We start from the raw sequence: 17,890 nt of genomic DNA, 5'->3' as shown, positions 1-17,890 counted from the left end.
AACATCATTATTTAGAAGTAAATCAGACTAGTTCAGTGTTAAAAAACCTTTCTTAACATGATTAAGTATCATTGTGTTTACTCTGATTTACTTGTGAACAAAGGGTATTAAATCGATATCCATACACGATTTTAACTACTTTGACAGAACTGACTATATAAGTATGTGTGTGTGTATATATACAAAGTGACGCATATACAAATCACTGTGTACGTTCAATGTTAACATACAGTGCTTCTATTTTATATAATGACAGTTTAATAATTTTTATCTTCCTAAAAATATGTTTTTTCTTTAAACATTTTGCTCAAAGCTATGTTCAATGGGTATCCTCGTATTGCCGACTCTTATTTTGAAGTGATAAACTAGAGGGAAGGCACCTAGTCAACAGCTCCCACAGCCACCTGGTGGACTGTTCTTCTCCCACCGAATAGTAGGACTTGAGATTAACTCCTGTAGCACAACCACTATTCCAATGTGCGGAACGCGTTTTGTGGCAAGGAGTTAAACAATTAACAACAAGCTAAAACAGAAACAGATCCACTACAATTTTCACAGCAAACGTAGATCGGCTGTAGTTCTGTTACAATATATATATATAAGTTACTTTTACGTCAGTATCTTATCAAATTACTTTTTTATCAGCTAGTGAACAGTAAATTCATGTTGAACAAAGCAACATGACTGCTATTGTAGTTAACATTAACTACTCATAAGCTCTCTTTTCTTTCAGAGAGAGGGGAAGGAAGGTGACTTTTATTTCCCTTTAAAATCTTCCTTTTAATGTATACAGTTTTTTGTGTGAGAAAAGCTAACTAAACTGTTTCTAAATAACATCTTTTTTTTTTGTTATCTCAATTTATTAGAAGCGAAATTACAAATTAAGTTCAATACCGAAAAACAAAATCAAAATTAATTTTTTAGTCATAAAAGTATGTATTTTCAAAACATATTAACTTATCAGAGTTTCGAGATCGAATTTTCATCATTTTTGAACGCATGAATACATTATTAATTTACCCTTCATGTTAACACACACACAAAAAAGAAAAGAACAAAAATGAGAAAGGAGATAAAGCTTTACTGAACGTTTTTTTAGTCAAACAATTCAAAAATATATGTAACAGCATTTCATGAGAAAAAAAAAGCAAAAACCTTACAAAAGAAATATATCTATTTGTATTTCTTGAGAATTTATGTGCCATACGAGTTAAAATATATTATAGAGCACGATTCTTTCTATGTTAATTTGTAAGTTCAGTCTACGACTACTATAAGTAGATAAATACTAGCATCTAGAAAGAAAAACTCATTTTAATGGTTGGAGTTGGCTGGACGATTTCCTGATGGTAGTAAAAATTCCTTAAAAGCTACATGCAGCAATAATGGAAAAATAATACAACTTTAAGTGTATAGTCTTGTAATGAGCCGAGAGAGAGGGGAAAATGTCATCATAAAGTAAAATAGAATGTATCCTTATAACACAATAAATCATGTAAGTTACAATGCATGTCAGTATATTTTATGTTTATAAGACGTATTAAGTAATGAAGTAATTTTCAACAATACGCCTTTCATCTGTGATTTTTGGTGGACTGAAAAACAATGTTTATCTTTCCTCAGGAACAGAAACTTTCAGGACTTCTTAGAAAAGTTGTTGTGTACAACAAAGAAGGAAATCCAGAACACTTTATCATACATGTAAAATCTTTCAGGTTAACACTATGAAGTGACAAATTTATAACACAAGTAACTTCTGAATTTCAAAATTATGAAAGCATTAAGTTAATATGCATATATTTTAAAAATTTTACCACTTCAATATTAATCTTCGCAAGTTATTATATTTATTTAAATGTATTAAAGGAGTATGGCTTTAAATAATTTTGGAACATAACAAAGTTATTTCCTAAGGTAAGTGATAAGCTCTGCCTGCCAATTTCTTCACATTCGATTAGCATTAACTCAACAAACAAACACACAAAAAAAACTGTAGCAGTAGGAAAAGAATATTAGAAAATATACAAGTCATTAAGTCACATTAGATGATCTTAAATCCCATTGGTTTTACAGAAACATTTAAGTTTTTTTTTATCGTACCCAGTATTTAATTCTATACCATCTCTGTTTGTAAACTGATTGTTATATTTGAAGATCGCGTCTCAAGATGACAGACAAAATAATAAACCAATCATATTTTATCTGCTTAACTCTCGGATATATCAACGTTTCACTTATCCTCTTCCTACCGAAGTGCTCTATTTGACGAGTAAAACAGTCTACACATTAGCAAGTAAAATTTTCTATAAAACAGGATTATGAGAAATTGAATGGATTACGACATAAACTGGTGATTAACAAAACAGACCATTAGTACCTTGGCTGTTGTCAAAGGCTTTATGAGTCAAAACATAAACTAGCGATTAGCTAATAAGATTCTACAATAACCAGAATTGTGATATATTCGATCGATAAGTACATGATTCTGTTATTAGCAAATGAAATCACCTAAGATCCAGAATTATGAGAGACTGGAAGGATTGTAAACAAACTTGTGCCTAGGTAGCAAGTAATTAAAGCATTCTAACATCCAAAACGATTGTCAGTGTGGATAGGGACACAATTTTGTTACTAGGAAGTAAAATCCTATAAATAAAACAAAATTATGAGGTATTTAATGGATTGCAACATAAAGTGTAGACTAACAAGTACAATCTACTAAGAATACGCAAGGCGTCTATGAGAGATTTGGTGGATAACAGCGTAAACAAGTAAAATCTACTTAGAACCCGCAAGGCGTCTGTCTATAAAATATATTTGATGGATCACGGTATAAAATAACAAGTAAAATCTACTGAGAACCAGCAAGGCATCTAGGAGAGAGAGAACTGATGGATCATGACATAAATTAATAAGTAAAACCTAATGATAATCCTCAAGGTGTCTATGAGAGAGACTTGATGGATCACGGCATAAACTAATAAGAAAAATCTACTGAAAATCCTCAAGGCGTCTATAAGAAAGACTTGATGGATCAAGACATAAACTAACAAGTAAAACCTACTAAGAGTCCGCACGGCGTCTATAAGAGAGAATTGGTGGATCAAGACATAAACTAACCAGAAAAGTCTACTGAAAATACCCAAGGCGTCTATAAGAAAGACTTGATGGATCAAGACATAAACTGGCAACATAAAAACAAAGATAACGTGAATGAACATGAATAGAATTAACAACTTTTAATTTATCTGCAGTTTATTCGATGAAATTAATTTAACATGCTGTTGCTTTTTGTTTCTCAGTGTGCAAAGAAAACAATCTTTCTTCTGTCTGAACAGTGGTAATGTGTACCATAAAACCATGAACTTTGCTGTAATGGTATTCAGATCAATAGTTTCTTAGAGCTGATCCAAGATTTTTCTTTACTAAGCTTAAATCAACTCACTCGTGCTTGTGAAGTATCTTCTGTTTAACAAAAAGTAAGAAAGAGGAAAGTTTAAAGTTTGAAGATCAAGAAAATCCACTGATTTATTGACACTTTTTTTAGTTCGTTTTTTTATGTTTACAGCACTAGACTTGCAAAGATGGCACACTTATCGTTTTTTTTTCTTTTCTCAAAAGCTATTGTTTACTTTGTATGATAGTTCGTGAGCTTCTTGAGAACTTCTTTACCAAAACATTTGAGGGTGAGGGGGGTGGCGTAATTAGAGCTTTACAAATATAATTTTAAAAATCCGGTATTCATAAAGAAGTATCAAAGACACACGAGACAAAAAATTGCTTAATACATATATATCATTTTAATTAAATGGAACATTAATATTTTGTTTCTAAAATATTCGTGCAGATAGCCCCAACACACCCTAATTTTCAACATGTAGGTTAGAGTTAAGCCTGATCCAATAGTGAGAGGTGATTAACCTCATAGCATAACCTACAACCCCGAAGTGGAGAACGCGTTTTTGCGGCAACGAGTCGTAAACAAGAAATTCTCGGATTCACAGTCTGAGTACTCTAATCTGCAGCCACCTCCAGCCATTTGAGAAACATATACGAGACTTGAAATATGTATATTAAAGGTATAACTTCTTTAAATAAGTTTAATTAGAACTTTTTGCTGGATAAACTTGTCTTTGAATTACCTATCCTGGTTTAACAATGCGAAATGTTATTTTTTTTATGTTATTTTAACCACACTATCATAGTTGCGGATTATTTTGTCTTGAATACTTATTAAAACACCATGTAAACGTATGAGGTTTAAACTGTTCAACAATCGAATAAAATGATATATATGTATATTAGTTTTCATAAAGTATAAGAAAGGTAATTGAAATTACTCACCACCTGAAGAGCTGATACTGTGCCAAACGTTTTTACAACAGATATTTTGAGAATTGATTAAGTTAATTTTGAAAGTCTACATGTTTCAAGTTCAAACCATTCGTACTTACTATATGAAACGTTATACGATTACAGGTGCCAATGAATAAAGTGTCTTTCTATAATATACGAGCACACATGGCTAAAGAATGGTTGTCTTCTCAACTCTCGTAGTTTCTCGTTCTAAGATGTACGCGAGAGAATGGATCTGGTTTATTCTCCGTAAAACCAGCGCGTGTGAACACTTATGTTCGAAATGAATCAATCGACCTCTACAACGCAAGCGTGCGCACATTTGCGTGTGTAAATCAAACATTTTCAAGTTAATGTGATGACAGCATAAGATACTGAGAAACAGAGGATGAAAGGAAAGTCAAGCTTTTTAAGATATTTTTTTTTATTTTGGGGAGAGAAAATAACGTATATAAACGTATAGAAGACAAGAAAGTATAGAAGACAGGTGACAAGAAAATCATCACTGAGTTTTATTTTTTACTTATATTTAGAACCAAAAATCAGTTAGAATCTATATAAATATAATAGTAGTATCTGTTGTATGTCCATGTAACTACTTTGCAGTGTGTGGGTGGATCTTCAACAAAATTGGTATGGAAGTTCATGGGTCCAAGCGGGGGTATATACTAATTTTCAGTTTTGCATTTTGCGTTTTGCGGTTTTTTATATGCGTTTTTGCATTTTTAACCACTACTTCTCCCCCTGCTGATGACTCTTCACCAAATTTGGCATGAAGGTTTGTTGGGTCCATGCGGAAATACATGCAAAGTTGCGGTTTTAGCTTTTGTGTTTTGCAGCTTTTATGGGCGTTCTTTTGTTGTTGTTTTTACAATTAAATATAAGGGAAGCAACTTTTCACGTCCGAAGATAACCGTTCATTAAACAAAAATTTACATAACTTCCGTCCAGAGGACGGACGGGTACTCCAGCTAGTTATTCTTAAATTTCGAGATATCAAAATGTTTATAAACATATATTTCACATTTAAAACTATGTACGTGTACAGTTGAATTATGTTGCAACTTTTCATGTGAACAACATAGGTAAAACTAATTTTTTTTCTAAACAAGAACATTATTTTTCAGCTGGATTACGCCGCCAAGTAAATTACATTATTTCTGATCTTATTTAAAAATAATCTTTTTTTTCATTAATTTTCAGCTTTCCAAGTAGAAGAATCTCCTATTGTATTATTAGTCTTTGAGATAGTGTTCGGTGACCAAGGCAACAACTTTTTTTTAATAAGAACGTTATTGAGTAGGGGTTCATCAATGGGTTTCTTTTCTCAGTGTTAGAATGAAGGGTCACATTACGCTCTGTAGATTTGTAAAGTCAAGATCATTGTTGTAATTACCGAATGTAAAAGCTCTAATTGTATATACTATAAAGCACCAAAGATTTTTTGTCAAACACACTAATTATATATATATATATATAGTTTTATATAGCCATGTATCATGTAGCTGAAAAACATGCCTATACCTTTAAATGGTTTCGAAAAAAATTCAAAACTTTAACTACAAAATATAACATAAGTAATTCTAAGAAAAAGCTCCGAATGATCACGAATCATTGAACCCATTAAATTATGAATTTATAAAACAAATAAATTTGGTGATTTGTTCTTTTCACCTAATAAATATATTCAAAACTCGATGTTTCACTACTGTCAAATCTTAAAGGTGATTTCAATTAAATTCTTATTCTGCAATTACGTATTTATAGCAAGCTAGTGTTTTCAAGTGACAGTACAAGACGGAAACTGTGTAAATAAAACATGTTCGTTTTGTGAAATAAAAATATTTGAACTTCCTACATTAGTATCAAATCGACATTGTCAAAGAAAACGTAGTACAACAACACTTAAACAATGGCACAAGCAGCACGGGATATTAAAGAAACTTTTAAAACATTATTTGATAGAAAAATACCACTGCATATGAAAAGCGAATTAAGATTAATATATGTATTCTCATCTTATGTTAAGCAGACAAATAACTTTTTAGTACATATATATATATGTGTGTGTGTGTGTTTAAGCTATGCTTCAGAATTTGTTGTATGGCTTGTTTTGTTATCTTGACCTTTGATTACCGCTCTTTGCAAAATACCGCAAATTTTTAATATTTAAACTTGATATCATTTTGTTTTTATTTCACATATAGCAATCAGAATAAATCTTTTTTTTTAGGCAAACTGAATTTATAAACATATGAGATTAGTATCAGTAAGATAGTTCCATGTGATTTGACTTTCCCTGCTGCACAAGGTATAGTAAAATTAAAGCACTTAACATGTATATTTGGTGTGGTTCTGAAGTGCCTAATATTGGATTTAGTATGATGTGTTTTAACATATGTTGTACCAGCTTTATTTCATTTGATATTTCTAATTAACCCAGATTCTTTTTCACAAAATTACAAAATACACAAAATGGTAGTCATGGACGGTAGATTAACCAATACAGTACTTTTCTTGTAATATTTTTTTCCTTTTCTCTCTGTGCTATAAAGTTACAATTGACGTATATAAAAATAAGTCATTACTAGAAGTGATAGCATTTAACGTTCATCTTTCTTTTTTTCCTTTTTTTTTAAATAATTCGTACAAATTTAATTTCAAAAGTTTCATTTTTGTCGTATAAAATTAATTGCGATAAAAAAAAAAGTTATGATACAATATAACATTTTCTCTTCCTCCAATCTCACCCAAAACAAAAGCATGCAAATGCGCTAACGATACTATTGAAATTACGGAGATGGTCTTTATGGCGTAAGTTTAAGCTAGGCGTCTGATTTTGTACTATTCTACAGCTGGATTACGCAGCCAACTAAATTACATCTTCTTTGCTCTTATTTAAAAATATTTTTTTTTGTTTCCATTCATTTTCAGTTTTCCAAATAGTAGAGCCTTCTTTTATATTATTAGAGATAGTGTTTGGTAACCATGACAACAAACTCTTCTAGTCTACAGTTTCTCCTATGACGCTAACTTTGTTATGAAATCATTTCAAATAACTTTCTCTCAGAGTGTTTTAGATTTTTTAAATTTCCTATCAGCTCTAGGAATTCACATCGAAAGATTTTTATCCTGTTTTCTATTTGTTCCTAAGCTGGCGATGGTATGTTTTTTGTGTTTGTGTATTGAAATGATTTTAGCTGTTAAAGGGATTCATGAATAGTTTATGATAATATGACTGTCGTGTAATTTTTAAGGTAAATTATTTTGGTATTTAAGTTTTTAGGCTCTACAATACGAACAAATATTAAATTAATATTTTTGTAGGACCAGAAGGAGTCAGACTTACGTTTCAAGGTATGTTTTTATTTCACATTTAAATTTGTTAAGTATTAAATCCATTTCAATCCAGTTGTCCTACAGCGACTGGAATTGTGAATAGTGGGATTGACCGTCACATTATAAAGCCTCCATGGCTGAAAGGGCGATCATAGTTGGTGGGATTCGAACCCGCGAATCTCAGATTGCGAGTCGAGCGCCCTAACCACCTGGGCGGGCCTAGTTTATTGTAAGTTGATCTTATTATATTGATACAACTAGCATAAAATACTCGTACTTCACTGTGGGGATTGAAGGCCCCCTCATAATTCACACAGTGAGGGTGAGTGAATAGCAGCACAAAATGTTGTGGGGTTAACTTTATCAGTGCAGCCAAAGTACCTATTCTCATGTGACACTTTTTTTTTTTCAAAACGAGGCACCAATAACTTATTAGGCGTCTAGTTTTATTATTATTATATACGTTTCTTTATTTTTATTTTTTGGAGTTTAAACTCCCCACATGTCAGTCATCACAGTACACGTTTAATTTTATATTAAACTATTCGTTTTTAGCTTTTAACTAAAACTAATTACAGTTACTTAAACGAAGTTATTTGACTGACTTCCTATCAATCTTAATTAGCTTCCCCTTCCTATGAAATCAAACGTTTCCCTCTCCCCTCAGAGCAACCAAAATATATAGTTACTGTCTGACTTTTTATGTATAGCTGTTCTTTCTTGCACCAATAGAATATTCATGCCACATTTTCAAAGTCACCCACAATATAATCTGAAAAATGAACGCGGTAAAAAAACAAAAAACGGCCTCTGCACTTCTTCCAGCCGGTCCTGTACAATCCTGATAACCCAACGTGCAAGAAACATTGACACGCCTGCTGATGCTGAATGATGACAACAAGACTAGGTCGGTTACTTATATAGCCGATAAAAATAAATAATTACTGGTTACAACATTTAAACCTATTATAGACAGATTGGGCCTACTGGAGACTCGGGGTGGGGGAAGACCATTGGTATCGTGAGGGTTCTCCCCATTACGGGAAGTTATGTTACGTCACTGAGTAACACAGTTTCAATCATGATGCTCAGGGATCCAGAGGGAAGCCAGAAAACACAAAATCTGATTACAGATTCGGGTTCGGCGAATTTGTAAACCTATTCCTAGACCCCCATCATGCTTACAGACCTTCCTGTCGCGTTTTATTCCCCCTTTGTCATATGCCATAAAGATAAGAACGCCCGGAATTCGCTGTAAAGTTTGGTCCTGCTAGCTCCAAAAGTGTGAGAGAAGTTTCCGAACAAACAAACAAATGCACAAACACACAACGTGAATTGATATAGAATTTCAAATTGATTTGTCATGTTCCCTTATAGAATTTCCGCGTGAGCGATTGGAAGCGTCGTTCCATAGCCAAGTTTGTTTTTAAACTTAACATTACTAATACAACTTGTCAAGTAACTAAAGTAATGTTTATTTTGAAAGAAGTAGCTTTATTTTTGGCATTAAATGCACTAAAATTCCTGTAAAATATCAACGATTTATGACGATTTAAACAGTTATTAATTTTATTTAATTACCTTAAAGTGATGTTGTGTGCTATCATCTTAATGATTATAAATGAATTAGTCTCTGATAATATTGGAACATAATCCATAAAGCGGTGTTGTGTGCTATCATCTTAATGATTATAAATGAATTAGTCCCTGCTAATGTCGGAACATAATCCATAAAGTGATGTTATGTGCTATCATCTTAATGATTATAAATGAATTAGACCCTGTAATGTCAGAACATAATCCAATTCAAAATGTTAAAGCGATTAAGAAATATTTTGTGTTCTACTATTAAAGTTCACCGTACAAATAGAAAAACTTATGCTATGTCAAGGTAAATCAGGATTCAAAGTAGCCGATTAAAAAGGCTTCGAAGGGATGAATTGGAAATAACCATAAGTATCCTATGTAGTTATATTACTATTAATTTTTTGCTAATTTTGATTGGTAAATATTCATGATAGGGCATTAAATAATAAATTATATTTCTAATTCTGAATAGACAGTTTATAATGTTCAAGGTTTGTAAGTTTCAAAAAAAATAAAAAGTTACACAACAGGCTCTGTTCACGCAGTGAATCGAATCCTGGATTTTAACGTTTAAATGCCGTAGACTTGCTATTGACACACCGTAGGACAACTATTGAGAGTTATAATGGGATCAGCGAGTCTTTCTCTTAGTAATGAAACAAAAACTTTTATTACGAAAGAGAAAAATAATGTACTAACTTTTCATTTAAGGAAGTAATATAAGTAAAACGTTACTCTTTACTTCTAATGTATCATCCTGGGTAGTTTGTTAAACTCATGATTTTAAATTGTATAATCTCTCTTTAAGTCACATATTTTTTTCTTAAGCGTTCAAGTTCACTTTTGATCGTTAGCACTTTAGAGTACACTACGATTACTACTAATACAATTCAAAACACCAACGACTATACTATGGCTACTGGTAATACAATTTAGAGCATCAACTACTGCACTGCGTCTACTGCTAAAACAATTTCGAACATCAACTACTACACTGCGGCTACTGCTAATACAATTTAGAACATCAACGACTACACAACGGCTATTGTTAATACAATTTAGAACACCAGCGACTATTATTTGTTATTCGCAACTCGAATTTCTAATTCAGAGGTATTTACCTGTTTTTGTGAAATCATAAGTGTATTTCCAACTTTTAAACTAGAATTATTTTTAGAATTAAATTTAAATGTAATTAAAGTTATTTATATCTAAACTTTTAATTCAAAACAGTTCTCAGTTGGAACATTTAGACTATCTTTAAAATTAACATGAAATCGTTGTAGCCTTTAATTTATGAAAGAAAAAAAAATGTTGAATGGAATAGAAATAACTTTAGGTTTTATACTCGTTATATAACAAATGAGTTTGCTATGGCTCCATGGGATCTTGCAGCTAGAGTATAAAATTTCCTAATTAAGTACCAGTAACGATATCTATCTGTAAACTTTACACAAATCGAATACCGTGATTCCTTCTATCAATGTCTTTATGATGCAACCTTAGTTATATACTGACATATTTCTGTATAGGTGGCGCTGTAATTCACCTTTTGATTTTCTTTATTAAGAGTTAACAGTTTTTTATAATCCATATCTGTCTTCTCAGAGGTCCCCCGGTGGGACAGCGATACTTTTATGGACTTACAACGCTAAAATACGGGGCTCGATTACCCGCGGCGGGCACAGCACAGCGGCTTTGCGTTAAAAGAAACAAACGAACTTTACAAATTTAAGTTTCTGTTTAACCTAATTTCCTAGGTAGCCAATCAAACTCGTTCTTGTTTAGCTACAGAAATTGCTAATTATGATATAGACGGTATTGCCGAAACTGTGCTAATATCTATAATAATAAAAGGGACGTGTCTGTGAGTCAGTGTGTGTGTGTGTGTGTGACCGCCCCAACTCCAAGAGGAAAGAACCCAGAAACCTGAAATTTTACACCCATACTAAGTGGACCCTGAGGGTGTGCACCTGGGTATTATTTGTTATCTACGTGCATGCGCATCTTTTTAATGAGGCAATCTAGCGAAAACCCACATAGAAAAGAAGTAGTTCCTTATATAACAACTTCTAATTTATAGAGAAGCCAATGCGTTTTGACAACAATGCTTTCTAACAATGGCATTTATGTCATGTTGCTTAGCAACAAAAGTATGTAGGTTATACATTTATCCTAAAACTGGTTCATATTATACACACTATCAACCTAATAACACGAGGGAAGCCGAGTACTTTCGCTAGTATTTTCATACTACATTTCACCCCAACAATGGAGAAGAAAACCTGGCTCTTAAATTTTGCTGAAAAGTTGAATAGTATTAAAGTGTCTTATAACAATGTGTACAACGAACATGCTAAAAATATTCGGTCACCTAGTAATAGACTTTAACCTCAGCAAACAATGTGGTAATACGGTAGCTTTACTCTTAGTCTGACTGAATGTTGTTATAGCATGAGACGTTGTCTCAGCTAGATTTCATTATTGTTGTTTCCAAAGCCGTGAAGTTAATAACAAATACCAATGAAATTCTGTCATTTAATATATTGAATCATGCTCCCCTCCTCAAGATGGTTTCCAAGGTGTTCTATAGCACTATAAACCTTATTCTAGGTAGGCCATTTTAATTAACTGGTTGTTATTTTAAACCATTAATTAGCTGTTTAATGGCACCAAGTATTATTTTACCGAAAAAAATCAATAACGTGCTGACAAAAATTTTACCATGACCCCTGAAACTTTGGATAGTCACGGGCAATTAGGAGTATATAGAATTTATTAATCGGTACCATGCCAAATGTACAGAACACAGCCCATGCCACAAAGCCCTGTTCACAATCAATCCTTCATATTGGGCAAAATACAGACAAGGTTTAATTTCTCGCCTGCCTGTCGAAGGATCCATATTCTGTTATCACTTTGAAATCAGATGAAGCTCTCGCACATCCACAAAACTGTTGACCAATCGTCAAGGTTCCAATGTCGACGGTTTTTACGTCAAGGAAAACACAGCCTAGCGTTTTTGAGGATGTAGTACACATATTTATCGCAACTGCACTGCAGAGTCTTCAAAAACGCAGTCTCGTCATACGTGATCACTTAGATTGCATAAAATATAGAATTAAAAAAGACAGTTGCAAATACAATTCTAACAAATATCCTGGGAACTAATAAAATTATCACATTTCCATAACACTGACGACAAATGGACATTTTTAGATATTACGCTATTAAATTTCGGATTTTTATGAAGGGTCTCACACACAGTAGACTGTGCGTGAGCACGCATACCAAGTCTTACATATATCGATTTTCTATATTTAAACAGCGCTATAATCTCTCCTTTATCAGATTCACTTAATTTATGACACATTGTTTTTTGCATACACCCTCATCATAAATAATCTAATTATCCGGTGAGTTCTTGTATTAATACTTTTCGAGTTCTACATGGTTATACCACTTATTGCAGGGGTGTAGGGGGATATTTCTGTTGAGAGAAGTATATAAGAAAAGACCAAGTTCTGTTTGTTTTAACCCCCTTATTGTCACTGTAGTTTTATACAGATTCTTCTTCTTTTATCAATGGCGAACATGGGTCACTTTAATCATATGCATTAAACGTAAGAGAGAACTGCTGACAAATCCTGAAAGAGAATGTGATAGGTAGGTGTGGCAAGAAGGGACTGATTTTCTTTTTGATGGCTCTGCAACTAATCAAGATTGAAAGCTATGAAAATTATGCTTTGCCTGAACAATGACAATATTATAATGAGTAATTTACGTTACATTTCGTACTTATTGGAGGGGTGGTGGATAAATTAGAGAAGAGGAGATGCCTAGAGAAAAAATGTCACATTTTTCACAATAGTTGAAATTTAAGATTTTTTAAAAATATTGCCTTATAAGATTACGAACTTAAAACTTATGTATTAGAATATGGATTATTACTTAATTGGTATAACATGAACAAAAGTAGTTTAATTAAATCTTGAATGTAACTCACTTAAATACCTTGTGACATGTGCAGTAAAGGATGCCAGTAGGATGCTAAAATATTCACCAAGCAACTCCCCACCCTTAAAAACGTAGAGCTAAATTTGACCTAAATTTTGCAAATTTGCTTAGAATCACACGGAAACATTTGGGTTATACTGACACACACACACACACATACACCCAGAAGTTGTTCCGTATTTAGAATTATTCAAAGTAGAGACACTTAGAATGTTTATTCGTGGTAGCACTTGAAGCATAAATACGTAGAATATCTTTGTAAAATGACATTTAAAGTAGAGACACACTACACAATCTGTGTTAGAATATAAAAAGCTGGAATATCTGTGTTGATTAGCAGCTGAATCAGAAAAACACTGAATATCTTATGTCATTATCAGCCGAATCAGAGGTACTCTGAATATTAGTTTTTGCTGAATCAATGGAACCTATTTGAATTGCATAAAACAAAGCCCATGAGTGTTATAATAAAATCACTTATTATTGAGAACAGAATACGGTAGCAAGTTTTAAAGATTTCTTGCCACAAATCGTCATCTTCATAAATTAATCCATACATTAACAAAATATACTTTATTACTATTTACCTACAAATGTGTTGTTAAGTTAAGTTCTTTAATGTATTAAAACTATTTTGGAATATAAAACTAACACAACAATTTAAGTTATATTTTATAACTCAAAGGTCAACACCAAAGGAAAAATAAGACATAAAAATGTTTTTTTTTCTACAGATAATAATAAGCTACCAAAACATAAATAATCTTAATTGAATGTTTATTTGATCAAAATGTACTCAGTGTAATACATTTTCTGATAGTTCGTGAATCTGGTGTCTCTGCACTGTTTAGGAACGAAGAAATTGTTGTATATAGCATCCATGATGGCCCTTTTTGTGGTATTTAGATACGTTGTTAACTCTGTACATAATTTTTGCATACCTTAAATATATATACAATAATAAAAATACTCATGAAAATACACAAACGATGCATATAGTAATTACAAACAACTTGTAACAGCAAATAGACAGTGAATTTATTAATAATAAAAAACATATCCACAGGAACTATAAAAGAAAAGTGAATAAACTGCTCAATGTACTAATATTTTACTAATTGTTTCAAACACGGCATTAAACCTTGTTTTTCTGCTACCATACTGTTCACAAATGTACGATTGTGGAATGCTGTTGCAAATGTTCGTGATTTTGTGAAAAAAAAAAGAAGGTTAAAAATCAATTAAAGATACGATTACGGAATATTGTTGCAAATGTTCATGATGGTATAAAAACAAGTAGGTTCAAAAAATCAATCAAAGACAATATAATAAACTCTACAAACCGAGACAGAATGTTAGACATAAAGAGGCTGGAAAATAATTTAGAAGGAAAATATACTAGGTAACGATGAAGACAAATAAAGGTATAATATGAAGTTCGATTAATGAGGAACTGTTAAATAGGTAAAAGTAAAAAATAAAATAAAATAAAATATGGAAAAAATTGTCCCAAATAAATAATAAATGTTAAGAAAGATTAGGGATACGAATTTTCTGTATGAGCCCCTACAATTAAGCCATGTCGTTCGGTCGTCTTTTGACCTTTGCAGTTTTTCATAAGTTCGTAAAACTTTAAGAATGTTCAAAAGAGGTTTTTGTGGAGACTAAGCTAGGATTGTATTTGTTCTTTCGTTTTCTTTTCCATACAGATAAAATTTCACCACATTTGTTGTATGCTTGGAATTATTGTCCTGTGGGAAGGTAAATCCCAGCCAAATAAGTCGTGTTCCTGAGGGCATGGTATGATGAATGAAAAGCTGTCTGTCCTTGTCAGAGTCAAGGCCTTCAGTTTTGTGTAGATCTTCGATAACGTTGGCTGAGATGCAGCTCAAAACTTCTACTGATCCCCAATTTTGCATTACTGTAGATGAAGGTTGACTGTGATACCGTTTTCTCCCTGTTACAGTACAAACCATTCTTGATTGTTACCAGACAATTTCAGATTGTATTTATCTGTTAGAGCACACGCCTCCCACTTCGCTCATTCCACTCTTGGTAGTCTGATACGCATTTCAACGTTTTGGTTTAGTTACTTCTTCTCAGTAACGGTTTTCAAGCAGTGACGCATCCATTAAGACTAGTTCGACCTAATATTTATCTTACAATGCGCTTATAAAAGCTCTTTTACTTTGAACAAAATAAATAGAAGGTTGAGTACGTTATATTGAAACGAAGTTAAATATGCAAATAGGCAAGCCACGTGAAAACCGCGGCCGATATAAAGTTGTGATGGAAAAGAACATATCAGAACTAATTTTTACGTTGTTCGGCGTGACGTAGGTCGAGTGATGCCACCGAAAATTTATTGCTTTTGTGAATGGTGTGTAACAGCCTTCTTTGACATAAAATATTTATACTCTCGAACCATAAAATGTGTTGAGATCAAAAATGGGAATATTTCTTGTATTTAATGACATTGGTTAACAAACGAACATGGATCAACTTGAGAGTTAAGACCATTCAGAAGAAGACCTTCAACAAGTCGTACTCCAACAGTGGAAAACAAAGCAACTAACACGTTTTTTTTTTGAATAGCAGACAAAGGTTCTCAACACTTATTAGACGCAGCTGACGGTCAATTCCACTGTTAGTTGGTAAAAGAGTAGTCCAAGAGTTGGCGGTGGGTGGTGATGGTTAGCTGCCTTCCCTCTACTCTTACACTGCTAAATTAGGAACGGCTAGCGCAGATAGCTCTTGTGTAGATTTGCGTGAAATCCATAATAAACAATCGAATGTTTGGACTTGTTTTAATTCTGGATCATTTAACAAGTGTAACTAACATTTAGTTGTAATAAGCTTTGTACGAACAAAAGTGTGAGTTGCAACATTATAACACCTGAGAACTATAAAATACAACGTTTACTTTTTCAACATAGATAACACATCGTAAGTTATAACCCAAAAAGCATAAATTTGATATCTTATTTAGACCAAATTATACCATTATTAAACCATAATTGTTTTCAGAGTACAGTTTTCAATGATTTCGTCTGACGTTGTGGATTAGCGCATAAAAATCCATTGGTGTTGTGTCCAGCAAATTCTGTATATATATATAATACGGCGATTGTATACTTCTAACTTGTTTTATACAATATATCTGTCGAGTGTGTAGGGCCCGGCATGGCCAAATGGCTAGAGCGATCGACTCGCAATCTGCGTGTCATGGGTTCGAATCCCCGTCACACCAAACATTCTCGGTCTTTTAGCCGTGGGGGCGTTATAATATAATAATACCCAGGTGCAAATCCTCAGGGTCCACTTAGTATGGGTGCAAAATTTCAGGTTTCTAGGTGCTTTCCTCTTGGAGTTATGGCGGTCACACACACACACATACAGACACGCCCTTTTACTATTATAGATTATTTTTGTTGTTGTTGATCTTACTTAATTTATTTATTTTCACTGTTGATTTTATCTTTCTAGCATTATGGCTAACAAAATGGCTTGCTATGTTTCTTGAACTTGTGACATTATATCATTTTAGCTTTTTAGGCTTTAGGCTTATTGTTGTAAAAAAACGGGCACTTTCTTGTTTTTGGATGTTGCTAACCAACTTGTGATTCGAATTGTTCCGTTAGATCCTGTTGTTTCTAAACGTCTCGCACTTGTAGAAGGCTTAGGTAATTGAGCCGAAAATTTGTGCATTAAGAAACACACTAAAAAACGTGGTGATAGTCCAAATAAATTACTTAATACAAACATGAGTACTCACTGTAAAAACCTGAAAAGTTACAAATCATTTAAGTTTTTCATTTATTGTTGATAGTTCTGGTATTCAGTAGGCTGAAAACCTGAAAGTAGCATTTTATTTAAAGTTTTTATTTATCTTAACAATATTTTGTTTTCTTACATGATATATATATATATATCATTACTTTTTTATCTACGTGCGTGCGCGCATGTGCATGCGCAATTTTTTATGCGAGAAACTACATAAAAAATTGTGACCGCCATAGCTCCAAGAGGAAAGAACCCAGAAACCTGAAATGTTGCACCTATGCTAAGTGGACCCTGACGGTGTGCATCTGAGTATTATTATCATTACTTATCTTATATACGTGCGTACGGCAAGCTAGCAAAAAACCACATAGAAAAGAAATGGTTCCTTATATAACAACCTCTAGTATACAGAAAAGCCAGTGCGTTTGGGTAACAATGCGTTCCAACAATGGCTTTTATGTCATGTTGCTTAGCAAAAAAAAGTATACAGGTTATACTTTTATCCTAAAATGGGTTCAGAATACACATTCTATAAACCTAATTACCCTTTCGAAGCTGGATACTTTCGCTAGTAAAAAAATAAAAAGTTACTTTAATAACAACATTAGAGTAAATGCATGGTTTGATTTCTTTAATGAAAGGTAACCAGCAAGTAAAAATGGGGGAATCCATGATTTTGGTTAATGCTTGTAGGAAGACCACAATCATGGGCTGATATTCTAATGGCTTCTTTAATTTTTCTCTTTTATTACTGTTGATCTTATCTTTCTAGCATTATGTTAACAAACCACAATAATAAAATGGCTTG

The 17,890-nt window shown here is 32.7% G+C and overlaps 1 protein-coding gene across 1 annotated transcript in view; it reads right to left on the bottom strand.

Moving 5' to 3' along the window:
• The window catches only part of LOC106458785 (glycine receptor subunit alpha-3-like), a 31,218-nt gene extending 26,660 nt beyond the window's left edge, over positions 1-4,558 (bottom strand). Inside the window, exon 1 of the mRNA XM_022385392.1 lies at positions 4,345-4,558. The gene's annotated coding sequence lies outside the window, so the exon portion shown is untranslated. The remainder of the gene's footprint in view (positions 1-4,344) is intronic.
• Between the last annotated feature and the right edge of the window lie 13,332 nt (positions 4,559-17,890).

This window comes from Limulus polyphemus, unplaced genomic scaffold, assembly GCF_000517525.1.
Source record: "Limulus polyphemus unplaced genomic scaffold, Limulus_polyphemus-2.1.2 Scaffold24, whole genome shotgun sequence".
Lineage (NCBI taxonomy): Eukaryota > Metazoa > Arthropoda > Merostomata > Xiphosura > Limulidae > Limulus > Limulus polyphemus.
Note: the sequence above shows the minus strand (reverse complement) of the source record. Positions and strands in the feature narration are given on the sequence as shown.